The sequence below is a fragment of the Ambystoma mexicanum genome, chromosome 5q (genome assembly GCF_040938575.1).
Source record: "Ambystoma mexicanum isolate Mex_15411 chromosome 5q, UKY_AmexF1_1, whole genome shotgun sequence".
Taxonomy (NCBI): Eukaryota; Metazoa; Chordata; class Amphibia; order Caudata; family Ambystomatidae; genus Ambystoma; species Ambystoma mexicanum.
The window spans coordinates 607,395,775-607,414,192 of NC_090933.1; positions in this window are offsets into that span (position 1 = coordinate 607,395,775).

The following is an 18,418-nucleotide window of genomic DNA, read 5'->3' on the forward strand; positions in this document are numbered from 1 at the left end:
CCTGACAAAGATCTACTCCCATGGAGTGGGATTGGAATGACCTGTTTCTTCTTCACTCCAGCGCTGCAGCTGACTTTTGTGCCGTCGAGAGCCTCGCTCTTCTGTGAACGCTTTGAGGAGGAAGTCTTTATGTGAGACACGGGGACTGCCTGGCCTACGCATTTGCAGCCGGAGGTTTCCTCCCCATTGGTGGCTCCGCCCCCCTGTGCTGTGTGACGCCCAGGAAGTTTGGATAAAGCCTCATCTCCCGGCGCACCCGCGCCGCGCACCAAGCCAAGTACATGCAAAGTACTGTTGGCTGTTCGCGGTTTGCGGGGAGCGCGGGGGGGAGCCTAGCTCTTAGATTTCCATTTTTGAGCTTCCTTAGCTCTTACGTTGCCGTCACAAAAGATTGGCTGCAGCCATCCTTGAAGCGAGGGTGTACCGCTGACAGCATTCTTTACTGCTGAAGGGGCAGTAGCCTTGGGTGTCCCATTGTATGTAGTGCGTTGTGCCTTAGCTAAAAGGTTCTCGGGTGGTGTACGGATTTGGTGAGTCCAACGTGCTCTCCTTTGACTTATACAAGTGATTCAATCCAAAGGAGATTTGGCTTAGTATTTGGTCTTGTGGTCGGTACAATTGTGGGAAATGGGTCCTATCCTAAGAAGTGGAAAAACCGGCTCCGCCTCTAAGGAAACTGGTTTGCAGTCTTAAACTACTATAGATAATGCTCTGCTCCCCCTGTCGTCCTCTTTCAACAATTCGTCATTGCATACGATTGGCCTGCAGGAGGAAAAGGTGGAGGGGGCATTTTGCGAGGGCAAACTCGAATATGAAAATGAGGCTGCTCTTAGTTTTCACAAGCCCCATTGAGGTCTTCCTTTTCTTTACAGGAGGCGAATGACAATGTAGGGGAGGGGGGGCTTGGGATTTGTCATGGTCAATTTGTAAACTGTTCACATCCCCAAGCGCAGCAGGGACTTCCTTGTAGCTCGGATACTTCGATTCTGGCCCCCACGATTGTCAATGAATTAGGCTGAAGAATGCGGCTCTCGTTGAGCCCCTCTTCTCCAGCTGCATCTTCTTTTCCATTTCGCGAACAAGTGCACCTACACCAGCCTCCACTGTATAGTTGTGTAAAATCTGGAGGCAGTATGAGTAATCTGATGCTGACGCCAGGTAGAGATGCCGATGGGGCGACTGCCCGCTTTTATGAGGACTCCCAGGCTGTGGTAGTCTCGCCTGCAGGATTTCCTCTGACAGCTGGCGCCAGTCCTTTTGATGCGGGATTAGAGGGTTTTGATCCTGCTGCCACAAAGGGGGAGGGAGGCTCGGCTTCAACCCCGGAGGAGTTACGGCCTTCAGCGCAAACCGCTGATCCATTTAATTTTCCTGTAATCTCGAGTTTACTTAACCTATTAGATAGAGGTCACAAGCTTACACACTACTCTATCAGGGAGATGCAGGGTTCGCTTTCGCTTATGAAAGACAGAATGGCAAAAATGGAGGGCTTCATTATGGCGGAGGAACGATCTAGATCGTCCTATCTGGCCCAAGTTGAAACACTTTTGGAGAGGATAGCAGCTACCCATATACAGCCCCCATCTGGGGTTACGACCGTTTCTCAAAGCTCTCAAACGGATAGAGTTGCCTTTGCGATAGAAGCACCTCAGAGATCGTACTCTCAGGTGGTGTGTGGAGAAAAGGGTGACGAAGTGGAGCAAGAGTGGGCAGAGGACATCAATTTGGTAGAGGCCATGAAACAGCAACATGTGCGTCTATTGCAGATGGAGCAGCTAGTATACAAGCTAGCTGTCGTCCAGCGTCCGCCAGATCTCGAAGGTGGCGCAGGAGAGGCCATCCAGGCTGGTGATGGGCAGGTCTCCCCGCCTGATAGCCCCTCTCTTTTGTTAGATTTTATTAATGCTCAGTCTAGGCCTCCCGACATGGTCCCCACACCGCCCTCAGATCCTGAGGACGACCCGGTTGAACATGAAGGAAGACACTTCGTTTCGCGGAAAGCCAGGAAATCTTTCCTAAGAGCCCAGAAACGACTGAAACAGACTAAAGCGAGACAAAAGAAAGTTGACATATCCACCTCCGGCCCTGAAAATGTAGTAGTGATGGAGGGGAGGCCATATCCCAATAATGGTACCTGCCACGATGATTTGGGAATGGCTTTGTATGATTTGGACGATGAAAGTAGGCGGCACTTGCAGATTGCTGCCCTGAAGAACGGAAACATTCAGATTGTCCCCCGTCCGTCGGCAAGGGCAGGTACTGACAAGCTGCAACCTAAGATGCACTGCTTCTTCCCTAACACCGCCTCGAAAAAAGTGGCCACAGGGTCGATAGCAGGCAAGCTAGATGCGTCAATGGCGATTCCACAAAACCCCATTATAACCCAGGACGTATCTATTGAGGTAAAGCCGGATGTTAAGGTGGACCTGGGCCCTGCGGCCGTACCGGTGGGAATCCCCGAAGAGCTGTGTAGTTCTGCGGGGCCAGCTCTTACTACACCAGCTTTGATGTTTCCGGCGCGTTCTCTTTGTGTTGAAGTTGAGCCCCCACTTATAGTAGCCCCAGGAGGGCCAATGCTGGAGGCGCCATCCTTTGTGCAAACGCCAAAGGACATGAAACTAATAATAGGTTGGACTAGCAACCCAGATATAAATGGTCCTGCTCGTATAAATAGATCCTTTCTAATGAATTCATTTTTTCAAATTCCAGCATTAAGAAATCTCTCATCTAAAGACCTGGATTGGGTCAAATTAGCGACCCACAATAATAACAGAGTACTCTGCAGAGTTCAATCGCAAATCATTACTAAAATGCTATTGGAATTTGCTGAAGACTTTCAATCCATTGGTCTTGCTCCTAGATTGTTTTCTGATATGGAAACCGCTTGGGCATTCCTTGAATGGGTTCCGCCCCCCCCTCCAGTATGCTCAAATGCTTTGGTCGGTGATCTGCCTGACCTACAAGTTAACAAATTGTCTATCCAATTGGCCTCACTTACGCAAGCCTTAAGTGGTCTGGCCTGGTTGGAACCCTTGAAAAAAGTGGCTATCGCCAACACAGGACCAACTTCGGGCTCATAACTTCCATATTTGAATGTGGCCTCTTGGAATTGTTGTGGGCTAGGCAATCTCACAGCATGGCACAAGCAAGTTGAGCCAGACAAGAGGCCCGATATTCTGTTTCTTCAAGAAACTATGGCATTAAATGCCTTTAGCCTAGACGGTTACTCTTGTTTCTCCATCGTGGCTGAGAGGATTAGTACAGGTCGTCCTTCGGGAGGTATTGCTGTTCTTATAAATAACGGCTTGAAAGCAATAGCATCTGTATTGGACTCATCGGCCTCTTGTTTGTTGGTGAAATTGTCGCTTAAAGGCTACAAAGTATTGAATTTTCTCCTATTATCCATATATTGGAATCCCAAAGCTGTTCCTCTGGACTTGTTATTGGAGGATTTGGAACAGATTCTATTTCAGGCAGCTAGTGTTTGCCCCGATTATGAAATCATGATCGGAGGCGATCTGAATTGCCATCTATATGCATAGAACGTAATACGCTCATCCTCTTGCTGCTCAGCCTATACTCAACAGGCTAAGGATAGAGGGCAGAAATTATTATTCTTCTTCCAATCATGGGGGCTATATCTAATACAATTGGCTCCACAATCTATTCAGTTCTCTTGGCATCGAGGCCCAGCCTCCTCTCTTATTGATTATCTATTCGCTTCTAAAGCGAGTTCTGGCCTGTTAGAGCCTATACTAATATTAGACTTGGGCCTGAGCGATCACCATATGCTGTCTTCACGCCTGCAATTGGGGTGTGAACACTATGCAGCCTCTGCCTCTGCATCTCTGATGGAGTGTGACAGAAACATTATATCTGTAAACTGGCACCCTGCCTTGTGTAGGAAACTGGCGTTTCTGGTAAACAGGGATCTCCTAGTGAGCTGGGACGCCAAGAGTTCAACAGAGAATGAGATTAAAATTAATGAAATTAATGCCAAAATGATCCACATGCATCTGGTAGGTGTTGCAAAAGATTCCTTGTTGAAGGCTAAAATTGGGGATGCCCAGGTTAATGCTTTCCAGATTGTGAGCCTAAAAAAGCAAAGAAATTGTGACCTTCGACTCTTAAGGAAGCGCGCCACATGCCCGCTTGGATACAATCGTCAAAAAAATCTTATTGAGTCGCGTTATAAGCAGCAAATAAATTCGTTGCGCCGGGCTGCCCACATCTTAGCCAACCAACATATGATTGGCCTGTTGTGTAAAAAAAAAGTGCGTGATCTATGGGCCATTTTAAGAAATCCATCCGGTAAGGTCGATCTTCGCATGGTAGCTGTCATTTCAGGCCCGGAATGGGAGAGGTTTTTTAGTTTGAAATTCACCATACCCGCTAGGTACAGCCAATCAGAAAGTATTCCCATGCACTTGACCCTTCCTGTGGTCTGTCCATGGGATGTAAACGATATTATATGGGCGATTGACCAACTGAAACCATCCAAAGCAGCCGGCCCTGATGGGTTGCCCCCATGTGTGTTTAAGTTCGATCCCCATTATTGGGCTAGATATTTGCTTCCACGTTACCAGTTGATTTATCATACCGGGAGTATTCCGGAATCATGGCTAACAGCCATCATTATTCCCATACACAAAAAGGGGGTGCTAAATAAGCCTGCAAACTTCAGACCCATTGCCCTGATTGACACAGCTGCTAAAATTTTTACACGACTTATTTTGGTTGATTTAGAAACCCATATAAAGGCACTTAATATTCTGTTCAAAGCTCAGGTAGGATTTAGAAGGGCTATGGGAACTCAACTAAATGCCTCAATTTTAGCGCATCTTAGGAGATCCGTACATGTAGAGTCAAAGGGCACCATCTATATGACAGCCTTGGATCTCTCGTGTGCTTTCGATAATGTCCTTCGAGCTCACCTTTGGCAGAAGATGCTGGTTTATGGCATTCCAGAAACCTTGGTGGCTCTAATTGCTGCATTACATATGAATACCTCATGTCAGATTCGGATAAATGCCCAAGGGCTTCTCTCCGCTAATATTCCTACGCGGATAGGGGTCAAACAGGGCTGTAATCTAGCCGCGGTTTTATTCAATCTTTACCTCGCAGATATTGAGAATCTCTGGAAAGATATTAACGCATTTCCGGTAATATTGGGCTCTATGCGACTGCACTGGCTGGCATTCGCTGACGACATTATTTTATTCGACAGAGTGCCATTCGGTCTTCAGAACAAACTAAACATATTCTATGAATATTGCACGCAGAATAACATGACCGTTAATCCGGCGAAATCACACATTATGATTTTCACGGCAAAAAAAAAATTGCCTAGATTTACCTTTACTATCAATCAGCAGCCTATTTATAGGAAGAACGAGATTATTTACCTGGGTTATCACCTGTCGAATAGAACTTCAATTGGTGGATGGCAGTCAGTGTTGAACGCAAAGCTTAATCCACTTATGGGCCAAATGCGAATAATTTGGGCCAAATACTGTAGATTTTCTCTTTTGCCCCTTATCCAATTCTACACTATGAAAATAGAGCCCATTCTGCTCTATACCCTCGATATATGTTTGTTGAAGCTGGGGCCTTTGTTGAATCGGATCCAGGTACAAATTTGGAAGAAAATCTTAGGGCTACCAGGCTATGTACCAAATTCCATCGTTTTACATGAGTTGGGGCTGTATTCTCTAGCTGATAAATATCTTTCGAGGAAGGTAAATGCCTTCTCTAAAATCCTTTTGCCTCCCCCAAATTCACTTTATGAGGACTTTCAGTTAATGTTGCTTGAAAATTGTCCGCCTTCGGTTTTAGAAGCGAATGAGGTCATAATGGATACATTAACATCACTCAATATGACTCTGATGGATTTGACTAATACTCCAACTAAAGTTAAAACTCGCTTCTTTCAAAACTCGTGGGCACAAAATTCAGATAAGATCGGAGGATATTCCTCCTTTTCGACCTATGCCATGTTTAGGCATGCAATCACTCCAAGGTTGCCATATATCTTATGCTTTCCTGATAAAGTGGCTAGATGGACTTATATGCGTTTCCGTTTGGATCTTATTCACACTGGAGCACGCATTCGGTCTTGGGCTGAATATAGGGATCTGGTGAAGTGGGATGGATGTCGATTTTGTTTGAATAAGTATGAAAACGAAACTCTTGAACATCTATTTATGCACTGTGAATTTTTTGCTAAGCAAAGGCAATGCTGTTTGGTTTCTGTGTTTGTCTCCTACTCCAGCTTTGAAGCTAAATTAGTATGGTTAAGATGCATGCAGGGCTCCACGAATGCCATTATTCTAGCAACTGTTAGACTTGTTTCATTGATCGAAGATCAGTTGTTACCAATGAATGGTGCAATTCCCAATAGGACAGGTTTTGCCCACCCGCATGTGTAACAAGGGGTCGGGGTGCAACAATTAGTCTTGCACCTCCTTTTCTTTTTGTTTTTTGTCTGTTTTGTTTCTATTTTTGCTTTTTTTGTTTTGTTTGCTTGTTTTTCTTTTTTGATGCGTATGGTATTTTTTAGATGGTTGGTATTTGTTATGATGAATTTTAGGTGGTTGGTTATTGCGAGTATAGTGTTATTTGTATATTTGAATGTTTTGACCTCAAGGTGCTCTCTAGAGGAGGTGAATTTAGGTGGTGGTGATTTAAAACTATTGCATTGTTCTTATATACATAACATGTTTTTAAATGTATTTTTTATGATGAACAAATTTTGTAAAGGTGTAAATTAAATTTGCTATCAAAACAAATAAAAAAAGAATAAATTCTACTCCCATGTGAGCAGAGGACGGCAGCCGCTACCTGATCCTGACCCTGGGGGTGATATTATCGCAGAGGATCACGTGGCAGGAGACGGCTGTCGGGGAAAGGTGGTAACCCCATCAGGAGGGCGCAGTATTCTTCCCTTTCAAAAGAAGAAGACTTCCTCATTCCTAAATTCATTATGGCTTGTTGTCACTATACAAGTCCTTCCCATTATAAACCCCCAAAGCCCCTTCTTGAAAATCACTCTAGGCAAAACATCATTCAAACCTGATACACTCATAACACACATTTAGCTTCTCCTGTCTATAATGGTTTTCTGAATAGAAATTCGGAACAATATCACATTGGAAATCATGGAAATGCTATGGACTCCAATTCCCAGAAAACATTAGGCACTGAGACGAGGAAAAGGAGAACAGAGTTAATGTTGATCGGAAGAAACACAAAGTCAAGTATCCAGGCTAGTTGTGCTGGGGAGGCCCAAATGAGCGGGACATTTAAAGATAGTGGGCCTCATTACAAATCAGGCGGTCCGGAAATAACGGTGACGGTAAACCCGCCGCCACCGTTGTTTCCGGACCGCCTGATCCTGACTCCTGCAGGCGGGAGGTGATGTGTGGACGAGGAAACACCGGCAGCATTACGAGATGCTGCCGGTGTTTCCATGATCCCCATTCCCATTGAGTCCCGTAGGACTCAATGGGAATGGGGATTAACACCATTCCGCCGCCGTGATTCCCGGAAAACGGGGGTTGTAATGCCCCGGTAATTCCGGGAATCACGGAGGGGGAATGATAATACGAGTCCGGCGGTTACCAGGCGGTTTTACCGCCTCGGTTACCGCCGGACTCGTAATGAGGCCCAGTATCCTCATTCAGATTGACAGATCCGGAGAAGAAGGAAGCGGAGCCGGAGATGAGAGAAGCAGAGCCGAGGCAGACAGCAGTACAGGGAAGGACCATGCTGCAGAAAGCAGGCACTTCTACTCCGCTGCTCGCACGCCTGTGTGGCGTGAGGCAAGAAGGGACACTGTAGGTGCTGGGAGCGCACCATCAAGGAGCTGGCAGCAACGGCAGAGCTGTCAGGAACACGGTTGTGCAGAGAAGCAGTGGTCGAGCTGGCTGGTAAGTGCGAAGCTGTCCGGAGATCAGGAAAGTGGTTTCCAGTGCAAGAGAGACCATTCCGAAGCTTAACCGCAGCAACGTGCCCTGGGTCAGGAATGCTTCAATACACCAGTGAGTCTACACAGAGCCATTGGGATCAAGGGGCGTACCAACAGACATGTAAGAAGGAAAAGATATTTGAATACCGACCAAGTGAAATACAAAGACAGAACTTAAACAAATCTCCATACAAGAAATGTCAGAATGTGGAAAGTTGGAGCAAGCATTATCCTAAGCAAATGAATACTAATGAGAATCTAAAAAGCAAAACTTGAACAAGTCTCCATACAGGAGATGTCAGTGTGGGGAAAGTTGGAGGAATTAGTACCTCAAGCCAACAAATTGGAGCACAGTGAAGTAATACAACTGTGCTAAATCCAAAGCCAGTGAACTTGAGAAGAAGTCTGAGTGAAAACAAACACACCAGGCAGTGAACATTGGGAGGCAAAATTCCCGGCAGGAGAGTATACCAGGAGATCTGTAAGACCTAGAAAGAAGATTTCTGGCAGGGGCGTATACCAGAAAGTCTAGCAAAAGTTGCATAAAAGAAACATATTTTATTTTACAAAGTAGATAGTAACAAAGTATATCAGAACTATTTTTGTAATCCAAAAAGAACTGTTATTTGAAAGAAACAATTTTGACAACCTTTCCATCTTCAAAGAACTACTGTTTGAAAGAGACACTTTTGCCACCCCTGGGCAGCTGTTGTTTGAAAGACACTTTGTGCCATTCTTAATAAGCTGTTGTTTGAAAGAGACATTTTTGCCATCTTACTTGAGATATCCAGAGGTAGGAAAAATCACCCTCTGGATCCAAGAACTTCTTCTTGGAAAAGACTGTTTCTGTTGGATTCATCTATTTACTTTTATGAACACCTTTTGCCAAAATATGAGTCAGATATATTTCCTTGCACCCTTAGCTGTTCACCTCTTAGTGTGAGGGTCAGAGTAATATGTTTTGGACACATGGACAGTTTATATGTTTGACGAGAAGACACAGACTGATCTTTAATTTTAGTTTGATGGGTAGAGAAACTCTTTAGGATATGGACAGAAAGGCATTCATCAACCCTTTTATTTGAATAAAAATGTCTATTACTGAAAATATCACAGATTGTTGTCCATCTCTCATTTCTGAACCCTCATAGGGAGACTGTAAGTAGGGTTTGTGCTCTATCTGCGCTTTAAGTTGGCTTGAATACTCCCGAGAGACATAATATACAACAGCCCTTGAGCTGTTATTCTTTGGGGTGCTGTAAGAGTGTGAGCTGGATTGCAGTATTATGCAACTGTTATGCTTGAACTAAAATGGCGCTGGTGCGCAGTGCATTCTGGGAGCGCTCGGAGCCATGATGGATATTTACTTCATGCCGCAGTGAAAAGCTGCACACATTTTGCTGAGTGTTAGATTCACGGTGCTGAGGAAAACATGCTTTCCAAACCTGGTATGCGGTCAAGGACATTTCTGCTGGGAAAGCTAACTTTGTTATGGTTTGTTACTGTTCTCTGTGGAGCGTGTTTTTAGAGGGGGAAGGCACTCTGTTCCTTGAGAGTGGCTGTCGATTGACCCAGCTGGCAACCGACGGCTGCTCATCAACTGCGCAAGTGCCATTTCCAGAAGGTTCGAGAACTGCCACCCCTTTTCGGAGTGTGTATATATGTGGAAACCCGGAGGTGGTCAGGTGAGACTTTAGCCGGAGGAGGACGCTTACGTACGGCATTCCTGTGATCTGTGGTGCTCTCGGCCTGGCTGTTCCCAGGGTCTTCCAGCCGCTTCTGGGCAAGATGAGGAATCCAATTACGCTCACTGTGATGTATTTCGTTTTGAATTCTTTGCTTCTTCTGTGATTTATGTCTATGTTATTTCTGTGAGTTATTTCTATGTTATCACTGGTTGCTTCTAAACTTTGAATAAATAGCCGTATAAGTGCTGATTATCTTTGTCATGATGCCTACCTCCAAGGAGCCAGGTCCGACCCAGCAACCCCAGAGGCAGGCATCATTTCCCCCAGGGGAGTGCCAGCGGGCCCAAGCTGGGGCACTTTGGATGCAGTCCTGGCGCCTTAGGCGCCAGGCTCATGTTGGACCTCTGTCCTGGCGCCTTAGGCGCCAGGCTCATAAAGCTAGACATGTGTTCAAGTGTTTTAATGTGCACTTACCTGATGCAGACCATGCTGCCACATCCAGGCCCTCTTGAGGCCTGAATGGAACTACTTTACCTGTGGGACTACTTTCCACCCGGGTGTGGTCGGGGAAGGATACATACCTGATCGGAGGAAGGATACTTCTTCCAAAGCTATTTAAACCACACCCGATCTGCAACTCACACTTCGCGTTCTGCTCCTCGCAGCTGGACGCTCACCGTGTCAGCTCCTGCATCTGGACTTCAGCCACGCCTGTCAGCATCCTGGGTCACCTGCAAAGGGAGACAAGAGACCTTACCAGCTAAATCTGCACCACGGAGACATCACACCGACGATCCTGAAAAGGAAGACATCATTGTTAAAAGCATTTCGTTACGATCGCTGCAGCGCTGCATTTCACTCACCTTTCCTGGGTACCTCCATCTTCAGCAGCGATCATCCGGATACACAGCCACTTCCCAGAGCCAAGAGAAAAAGACAAGAATAAGAGGTGAGAGAAGGAAGGGAATAAGACTTACCTGTTGGGTCATTCCCATTTCATTTCGGGTCTTGCCGCTTCCAGGCATTTTCCGGACCCCGGCCCCTATGGGGAAAAAAGACAAAGACATTAAATGAGCGTATGCAAAGACAGTTCCCGAGCGCTCATCCAGAACTAACCTGCCATTTACTGGAACTGGAACTGCACGTTTCACTTCGGGTCGGCGCCATATCTCCGGCATTCCGAACCCCGCCCCCTAAGGGGAAAAAAGACATAAGCATTAGCGCTTGCTGCAATAAGACAATGAACATTATTATTAAGCTTGGACTTTTGAACTTGCAACAGAACTTTACAGAGCCTTACCTGAATAGTCAAGCTTACCTGAACTCCCATCAATCCTCAATCCAGTGAAGTAACTGGGTTTCAACGCGCCCCTGCATCTGAAGCAGGATGGAGAGCTCATCCTTCCTGACCCTAAGGTGAGACTTCACAGGGAATCGTGGAAGGGTATCGTGGAGGGTTGGAAGAGAGTGGGAGGCTTGAGCATAACTCAGTCAGTAGGTAATACTCCCTTTTCACGCACAGGGGAATATTCCTGCGAGCCGGAGAAGCCAGAGTAGAGGGCCCTTCCTGCCCATCTTCAGAGTCCTGCGCTTGACCATTGAAGAAGCATCAGCACTCGAAGCCAGACCTGCGCCTCCGTGGGAATCAGGTGAGCGTTACAGAACGCGAAGCCTACCCACAATTTCCCACCCAGGCGCTATGGAGACTTCCGAGACTGACCAGCTGGCCCAGCTTTTGGGGGAATTACGGGCAGAGGTGCACTCAGCCCGCCAGGAGACTAACGCTCTTAAAAGAGAACTGATCTTATCCAAGGAAAGAACAGATGACCTAGCCAAAAGGTTATTACAGGCCCAGGCAGGGCACACTCCTTTACCTAATTCCGGAGACATTTCCACATCAATGGGTTTGAGTAACCCGGTACAAATTAATCTACCTGGACACATGCCTTTGGCCCCGCCTGAACGTTTTGCGGGGGATCCCAAGAAATATGCCATCTTTATGAACCAATGTCGTTTACACTTTCTATGCAGACCCAGAGCCTTCCCTAACGACCAGACCAAGGTAGCCTTTATACTATCTTACCTCAGTGGCAGTGCTGCCGATTGGTCTATTCCATTGGTAAATCAGGATGATCCCATTCTCCAGAATTTTCAGGGCTTCCAGGCCAGCATGGAAAGATTGTTCGCTCGACACTCCCAAGGACAGGCCCTTGATAACGAACTGCTATCCTTACGACAAGGTAATCAGGATCTTCTGTCCTACATTGCCACCTTTAACAGACTGGTTGTGGAAACTGGATGGCCAGAAAGCAAAAGGATCACATTGTTTCATCGAGGCCTGCGTGGAGAGCTTAAGGATGTTCTAGCTCAGATAGTAAACCCACCCCAGGTCTGCGCAGACTACATTGACTTGGTGGTTCAACTTGATCACAGACTTCAAAATAGAAAAGCAGATCGGTTCAAGTATGAAAACCGAATACCGATCAAAACCCACGCTAACTCCAAGAGTACCGACGTATCTGAACCTATGCAAATCGGTGGTATTAAAGGACCATTAACGCAGAAAGAACGAGAGAGAAGGCGGAAAATGCAACTTTGTCTGTATTGCGGGACTTCCGGTCACTTTCTTCGAAATTGTCCAGTTAAACCACTTAAGAAGGTGGTTGGAGCTGTTGATAACGAATTAGTGACACCTGATTCGGGAAACGACCTAGCCCGACAAGCGTAGGGGTCCGCTTGCCGAGCTTGAAAACTAACTCTTTGACCTTGCATTTTGTCATGCCAATGGTGCTCGTGGACCCAAAACAGCCTCAGCAGTTGCATGCTATAAAAGCATACATCGACAGTGGAGCTATTGGAAATTACATAGACCATGAATTGGCTTCCAGGATTAAGCTTCCTCTCCGCCCGAAAGTAACCCAAGATGTCATTACTACAGTAGATGGAACCGAAATAGCCTCAGGGCCTGTAACGCATTCCACTGTTGAAGTGACACTGGTGGGTCAGGATGGACATCGGGAAGCAATCGTGTTTGATGTGATCAAGGCCCCACAATTTCAAGTAATTCTTGGAATTCCTTGGTTAGAAACACATAATCCCAGAATTGACTGGCGAGCAAAGAAGATAAGTTTTCCTGATTGTGAACGAACTTGTTATCCAAGAAATCCAGCTATGGGTCTAGCCTCAGCAACTTCCACCCCTGTACAGCTACCGTCAGAATACCAAGAATTCCAAGACGTTTTTCAGAAAGAACAGGCTAACACATTACCTCCCCATCGGTCTTATGATTGCCAAATCGATCTGGTACCCAATGCTCAACTACCTTGTAGTAGGATTTATGCTCTTACGGAACCTGAGAACCTGCATTTGCGTCAGTATTTAGGTCAGTACCTAGCCAATGGTTTTATTCGCCCGTCCAAGTCTCCTGTCTCTTCAGCTCTGTTCTTCGTGCCAAAAAAAGAAGGCGACCTTAGAACGTGTATAGACTATCGCGCCCTAAATCAAATAACGATTAAGAATCATTATCATCTGCCCTTGATCCCTGAGCTTATCGACCAGGTGAAAGACGCTTGTGTGTACACCAAGTTAGATCTCCGAGGAGCTTATCACCTGGTGCGCATAAAAGAAGGCGACAAATGGAAGACTGCATTCCGCACCAAATTTGGGCTCTTCGAATATCAGGTGATGCCCTTCGGTTTGTGCAATGCACCTGCCGCCTTTCAGTACTTTATGAATGATGTTCTTCGGGAACTTATCGATGACTGTGTCATTGTTTACATTGACGACATCCTGGTGTACTCTTCTTCAGAATCTGATCACAGAAAACATGTTAGGGCAGTTCTTGAGAAATTGCGCCAGCACAAACTATTTGCAAAACTCGAAAAATGTGTTTTTCATACCACAGAAGTTGAGTTTCTCGGATTCATCCTGACACCTCAAGGAGTCCGAATGGACTCACGAAAGGTGGACGCCATCCTCAAATGGCCATCTCCAAGCTCGGTGAAGGGAGTTCAGAGCATGCTCGGCTTTGCCAATTTCTATCGAAGATTCATCCCGGAATTTTCCCGAACAGTCCAACCCATCACCGCTCTCCTAAAGAAAAACAAACGCTTCGAATGGACTCTTGAGGCCGAACAAGCCTTCCAGGACCTGAAAACCAAATTCACCTCTGCACCTGTATTGAAGCACCCGCACCCAGATCTCCCGTACATAGTGGAAACCGATGCATCCAGTTCGGCCATGGGAGCTGTCCTGTCGCAAAGAGACCCAAAAACTAACCAACTACACCCAGTGGCCTTTTGGTCCAGAAAATGTTCTCCTCCTGAAATCAACTACGCAGTTACCGATAAAGAGTTACTGGCCATCAAATCTGCTTTCAAGGCTTGGCGTCACTACCTTCTCGGGGCAAGACACACCATCACTGTAATTACGGACCACAGAAACTTACAGTATTTAAAGACGGCCAAAGCTCAATCTTCACGACAACTCCGATGGGCTCTATTCTTTGCAGAATTTGATTTTGTAATTACCTATCGCCCTGGCTGCAAGAATGGAAAAGCGGACGCCTTATCCCGGATTGGCATGGAAGAACCTAATTCGAGCTTAGAACCTGTGCCCATCATATCTGAGCAAAGAATCTTAGGCTTAACTTCATTGCAAACTATTGAGGATATCCAAACGCAAGTAAAACAACTTCTAGACTCTTCAACCTTACTGGAATGGAGTCAAAAGGGTCCTCATTACACCGTTAAGGATGACTTACCCTGCTTCCAGGAGCGGTTGTTTCTGCCAAGTAAAGAATTGCAAGAACTTGTTATTGCCCATCATCATGAATCTTTAATGGAAGGACACCCTGGTATCGCTAAAACGGAGGAAAAAATCAAACGCCACTTCTGGTGGCCTTCTTGGAGAAAAGACATAAAGTCTTTTGTACTGTCTTGTGGAATTTGCGCCCAAAACAAGGCTCAAAAGAAAAGACCAGCCGGCCTACTTCAACCCTTGGATATTCCACCGGCACCATGGCACACCCTGTCAATGGAGTTTATAACAGACCTGCCTCCTTGTGCTGGTTACAACACAATCCTTGTAATTGTGGACCTATTCTCCAAAATGGCCCACTTTATCCCTTTAAAGGGTTTGCCTTCAGCTTCCACCTTGGCCAAGGAATTCCTGGAGAATATAGTTTGCATACATGGTTTCCCTTCCATATTAGTCTCAGATCGTGGAAGTCAATTTATCTCACATTTTTGGAAGAAGTGTTGCCAACTAGCACAAATAGATGTGCGGTTATCCACCAGCCACCACCCCCAGACCGACGGACAAACCGAGAGAACCAATCAGACTCTCGAGCAATATCTTCGGTGCATGTTACACCAATCCGAGTTAAATTGGAAAGACATCCTTTGGATCGCAGAATATGCATACAACAATTCAGTGCATTCTGGAACCGGACAAACCCCCTTTTATACTTTGTATGGTCACCATCCTCGGACCTCTGACCTAGATCCACCTCTGACCCTGGAAATGCCCGCAGTAAATCGTCTGCATTCCACAATAACCCGAGCCTTCAAAGAAGCTGCAACTCATTTACAGCAAGCCAAGAAAAAGTATAAAGAAAACGCTGATTTGCACCGAAGTAAAACTCCTCCTTACCAAGTAGGAGACCAGGTATGGCTAGCAACTAAACATTTACCCCTCAAGGGCCCGCGAACCTTCAATCCCAGATTCATAGGACCTTATCCCATCAAAGCTATAATCAACCCAGTGGCCTTTAAACTGGATCTACCGCCCAACATGCGTATTCATCCAGTTTTTCATGCATCACTTTTGAAGCCAGTACAACCAGGAACCCGATTGTCCAAGCCTCCAGATCCAGTTCAAATTGAAGGGGAATTAGAATTCGAAGTTAAAGACATTTTAGACTCCATGGTGGTAAAGTCGAAACTCTTCTATCTTGTTGACTGGAAGGTATATGGACCTCAGGAGAGATCGTGGGAGCCTAGTAACCATGTCCACGCACCTCGATTAGTACAAAGGTTTCACCGGAGATTTCCGAACAAGCCCAAACCCCCGGAGGGAAGAACCTTGGGAGGGGCCTTGGGGGGGGGGGGGGTACTGTCATGATGCCTACCTCCAAGGAGCCAGGTCCGACCCAGCAACCCCAGAGGCAGGCATCATTTCCCCCAGGGGGGTGCCAGCGGGCCCAAGATGGGGCCCTTTGGACGCAGTCCTGGCGCCTTAGGCGCCAGGCTCATGTTGGACCTCTGTCCTGGCGCCTTAGGCGCCAGGCTCATAAAGCTAGACATGTGTTCAAGTGTTTTAATGTGCACTTACCTGATGCAGACCATGCTGCCACATCCTGGCCCTCTTGAGGCCTGAATGGAACTACTTTACCTGTGGGACTACTTTCCACCCGGGTGTGGTCGGGGAAGGATACATACCTGATCGGAGGAAGGATACACACTTGGAACTTCTTCCAAAGCTATTTAAACCACACCCGATCAGCAACTCACGCTTCGCGTTGTTCTGCTCCTCGCAGCTGGACGCTCACCGTGTCAGCTCCTGCATCTGGACTTCAGCCACGCCTGTCAGCATCCTGGGTCACCTGCAAAGGGAGACAAGAGACCTTACCAGCTAAATCTGCACCACGGAGACATCACACTGACGATCCTGAAAAGGAAGACATCATTGTTAAAAGCATTTCGTTACGATCGCTGCAGCTCTGCATTTCACTCACCTTTCCTGGGTGCCTCCATCTTCAGCAGCGATCATCCGGATACACAGCCACTTCCCAGAGCCAAGAGAAAAAGACAAGAATAAGAGGTGAGAGAAGGAAGGGAATAAGACTTACCTGTTGAGTCATTCCCATTTCATTTCGGGTCTTGCCACTTCCAGGCATTTTCCGGACCCCGGCCCCTATGGGGAAAAAAGACATAAGCATTAGCAATTTGCGGTACCGTACTTAGCGCCTTCCCCAGTCCCATTGAGCCCTATGGGGCGAAAATGGGAATGGGGAAGGGCCATGGTGAAATGGGGAAATACCACCCTGCCAACCTTGGAATGGGGCGGTATTTCCCCATTCCACCATGGCGGACTCGTTACAACACCGGCACCAACCATGGTGCTAATAGCGCCATGGTTTAGCCCCGGGGTTGTAATGAGGGCCTTAATCATACTTCTCAGGCATTAGAAGAATTACTCCTTGATAGTCAAGTTATTAGAAAAGCAACTTTGCAGAACAGAGCTGCTGTTGATTATCTATTGCTAAAGCATAATTTAGGGTGTAACGCATTTGAAGGTATGTGTTGTTTTAATCTAAGTGACCATTCACGATCCATTGAAAGTCATATTCGAGGTTTGAGGGATCTCATTTCTCAAGTGTCTCAAGATCGTACTGGGCATTGGTGGGATTGGTTATTTTTATGGATACCTGATATTGGAGGTACACTGCGTTACACTTTTGCTTGCATTTTCATTATATTAGCTATCATAATAGCTTGTTGTTGTTGTATTCAATGTATTCCCAATTGAGTTTTAATGTTTCATCGGGTTCAGAGACCGGCTCCTTTGCCACCGGGCTATGGAAGGTAAATATCCAAGGGTGGAATTGTTATGCTTGAACTAAAATGGCCCTGGTGCGCAGTGCATTCTGGGAGCGCTCCAAGCCATGATGGATATTTACCTCATGCCGCAGTGAAAAGCTGCACACATTTTGCTGAGTTTTAGATTCACGGTGCTTAGGAAAACATGCTTTCCAAACCTGGTATTCGGTCAAGGACATTTCTGCTGGGAAAGCTAACTTTGTTATGGTTTGTTACTGTTCTCCGTGGAGCGTGTTTTTAGAGGAGGGAGGCACTCTGCTCCTTGAGGGTGGCTGTCGATTGACCCAGCTTGCAACCGACGGCTGCTCATCAACTGCGCAAGTGCCATTTCCAGAAGGTTCGAGAACTGCCACCCCTTTTCGGAGTGTGTATATATGCGGAAACCCGGAGGTGGTCAGGTGATACTTCAGCCATAGGAGGACACTTACGTCCGGCATTCCTGTGAGCTGTGGTGCTCTCGGCCTGGCTGTTCCCGTGGTCTTCCAGCCGCTTCTGGGTGAGATGAGGAATCCAGTTACGCTCACGGTGATGTATTTCCTTTTGAATTCTTTGCTTCTTCTGTGATTTATGTCTATGTTATTTCTGTGAGTTATTTCTATGTTATCACTGGTTGCTTCTAAACTTTGAATAAGTAGCCATATAAGTGCTGATTATCTTCTAAGAGTGTGTGGTTGCGAGTTATTGCATCTTTCTGCGTTAAAAGTATTGGCTCTATAATTGCATTGGTGATTTATGTTTTTCCGTGCACTCTAGGGAGAGCAATACAGCAACTCCTTAGAGGGTTATACCTATTTAAAATCAAGTATACTGTGCAGGTAGAATTATGATCCCGCTTGACAGGTAATGTATGATATAATTTGAGGATGGCTTTTGGATGGTCAATGAATGGTTATTTTACTATAAAGATATAATAATGGCCGAAGAACATTAACCCCAGTCAAGGATTACTAATCTCTTGTTTAATGGGTGTTGTGAGAAACCTGAAGGTGTTTCAACCACGTCTCCCCAGGGATCTGTCATCCAGGTGGCCAGGACACGGCCATTACTATTGGATCCAGTTCCTGGGGGTGGACGAGTGCAGGAGGATTACCTGGATGGGGGTCTTCGGGGAGTCGAGATGGGACACTGAAGGTTGAGACGCAGTATCCCTTACTTTATGACAC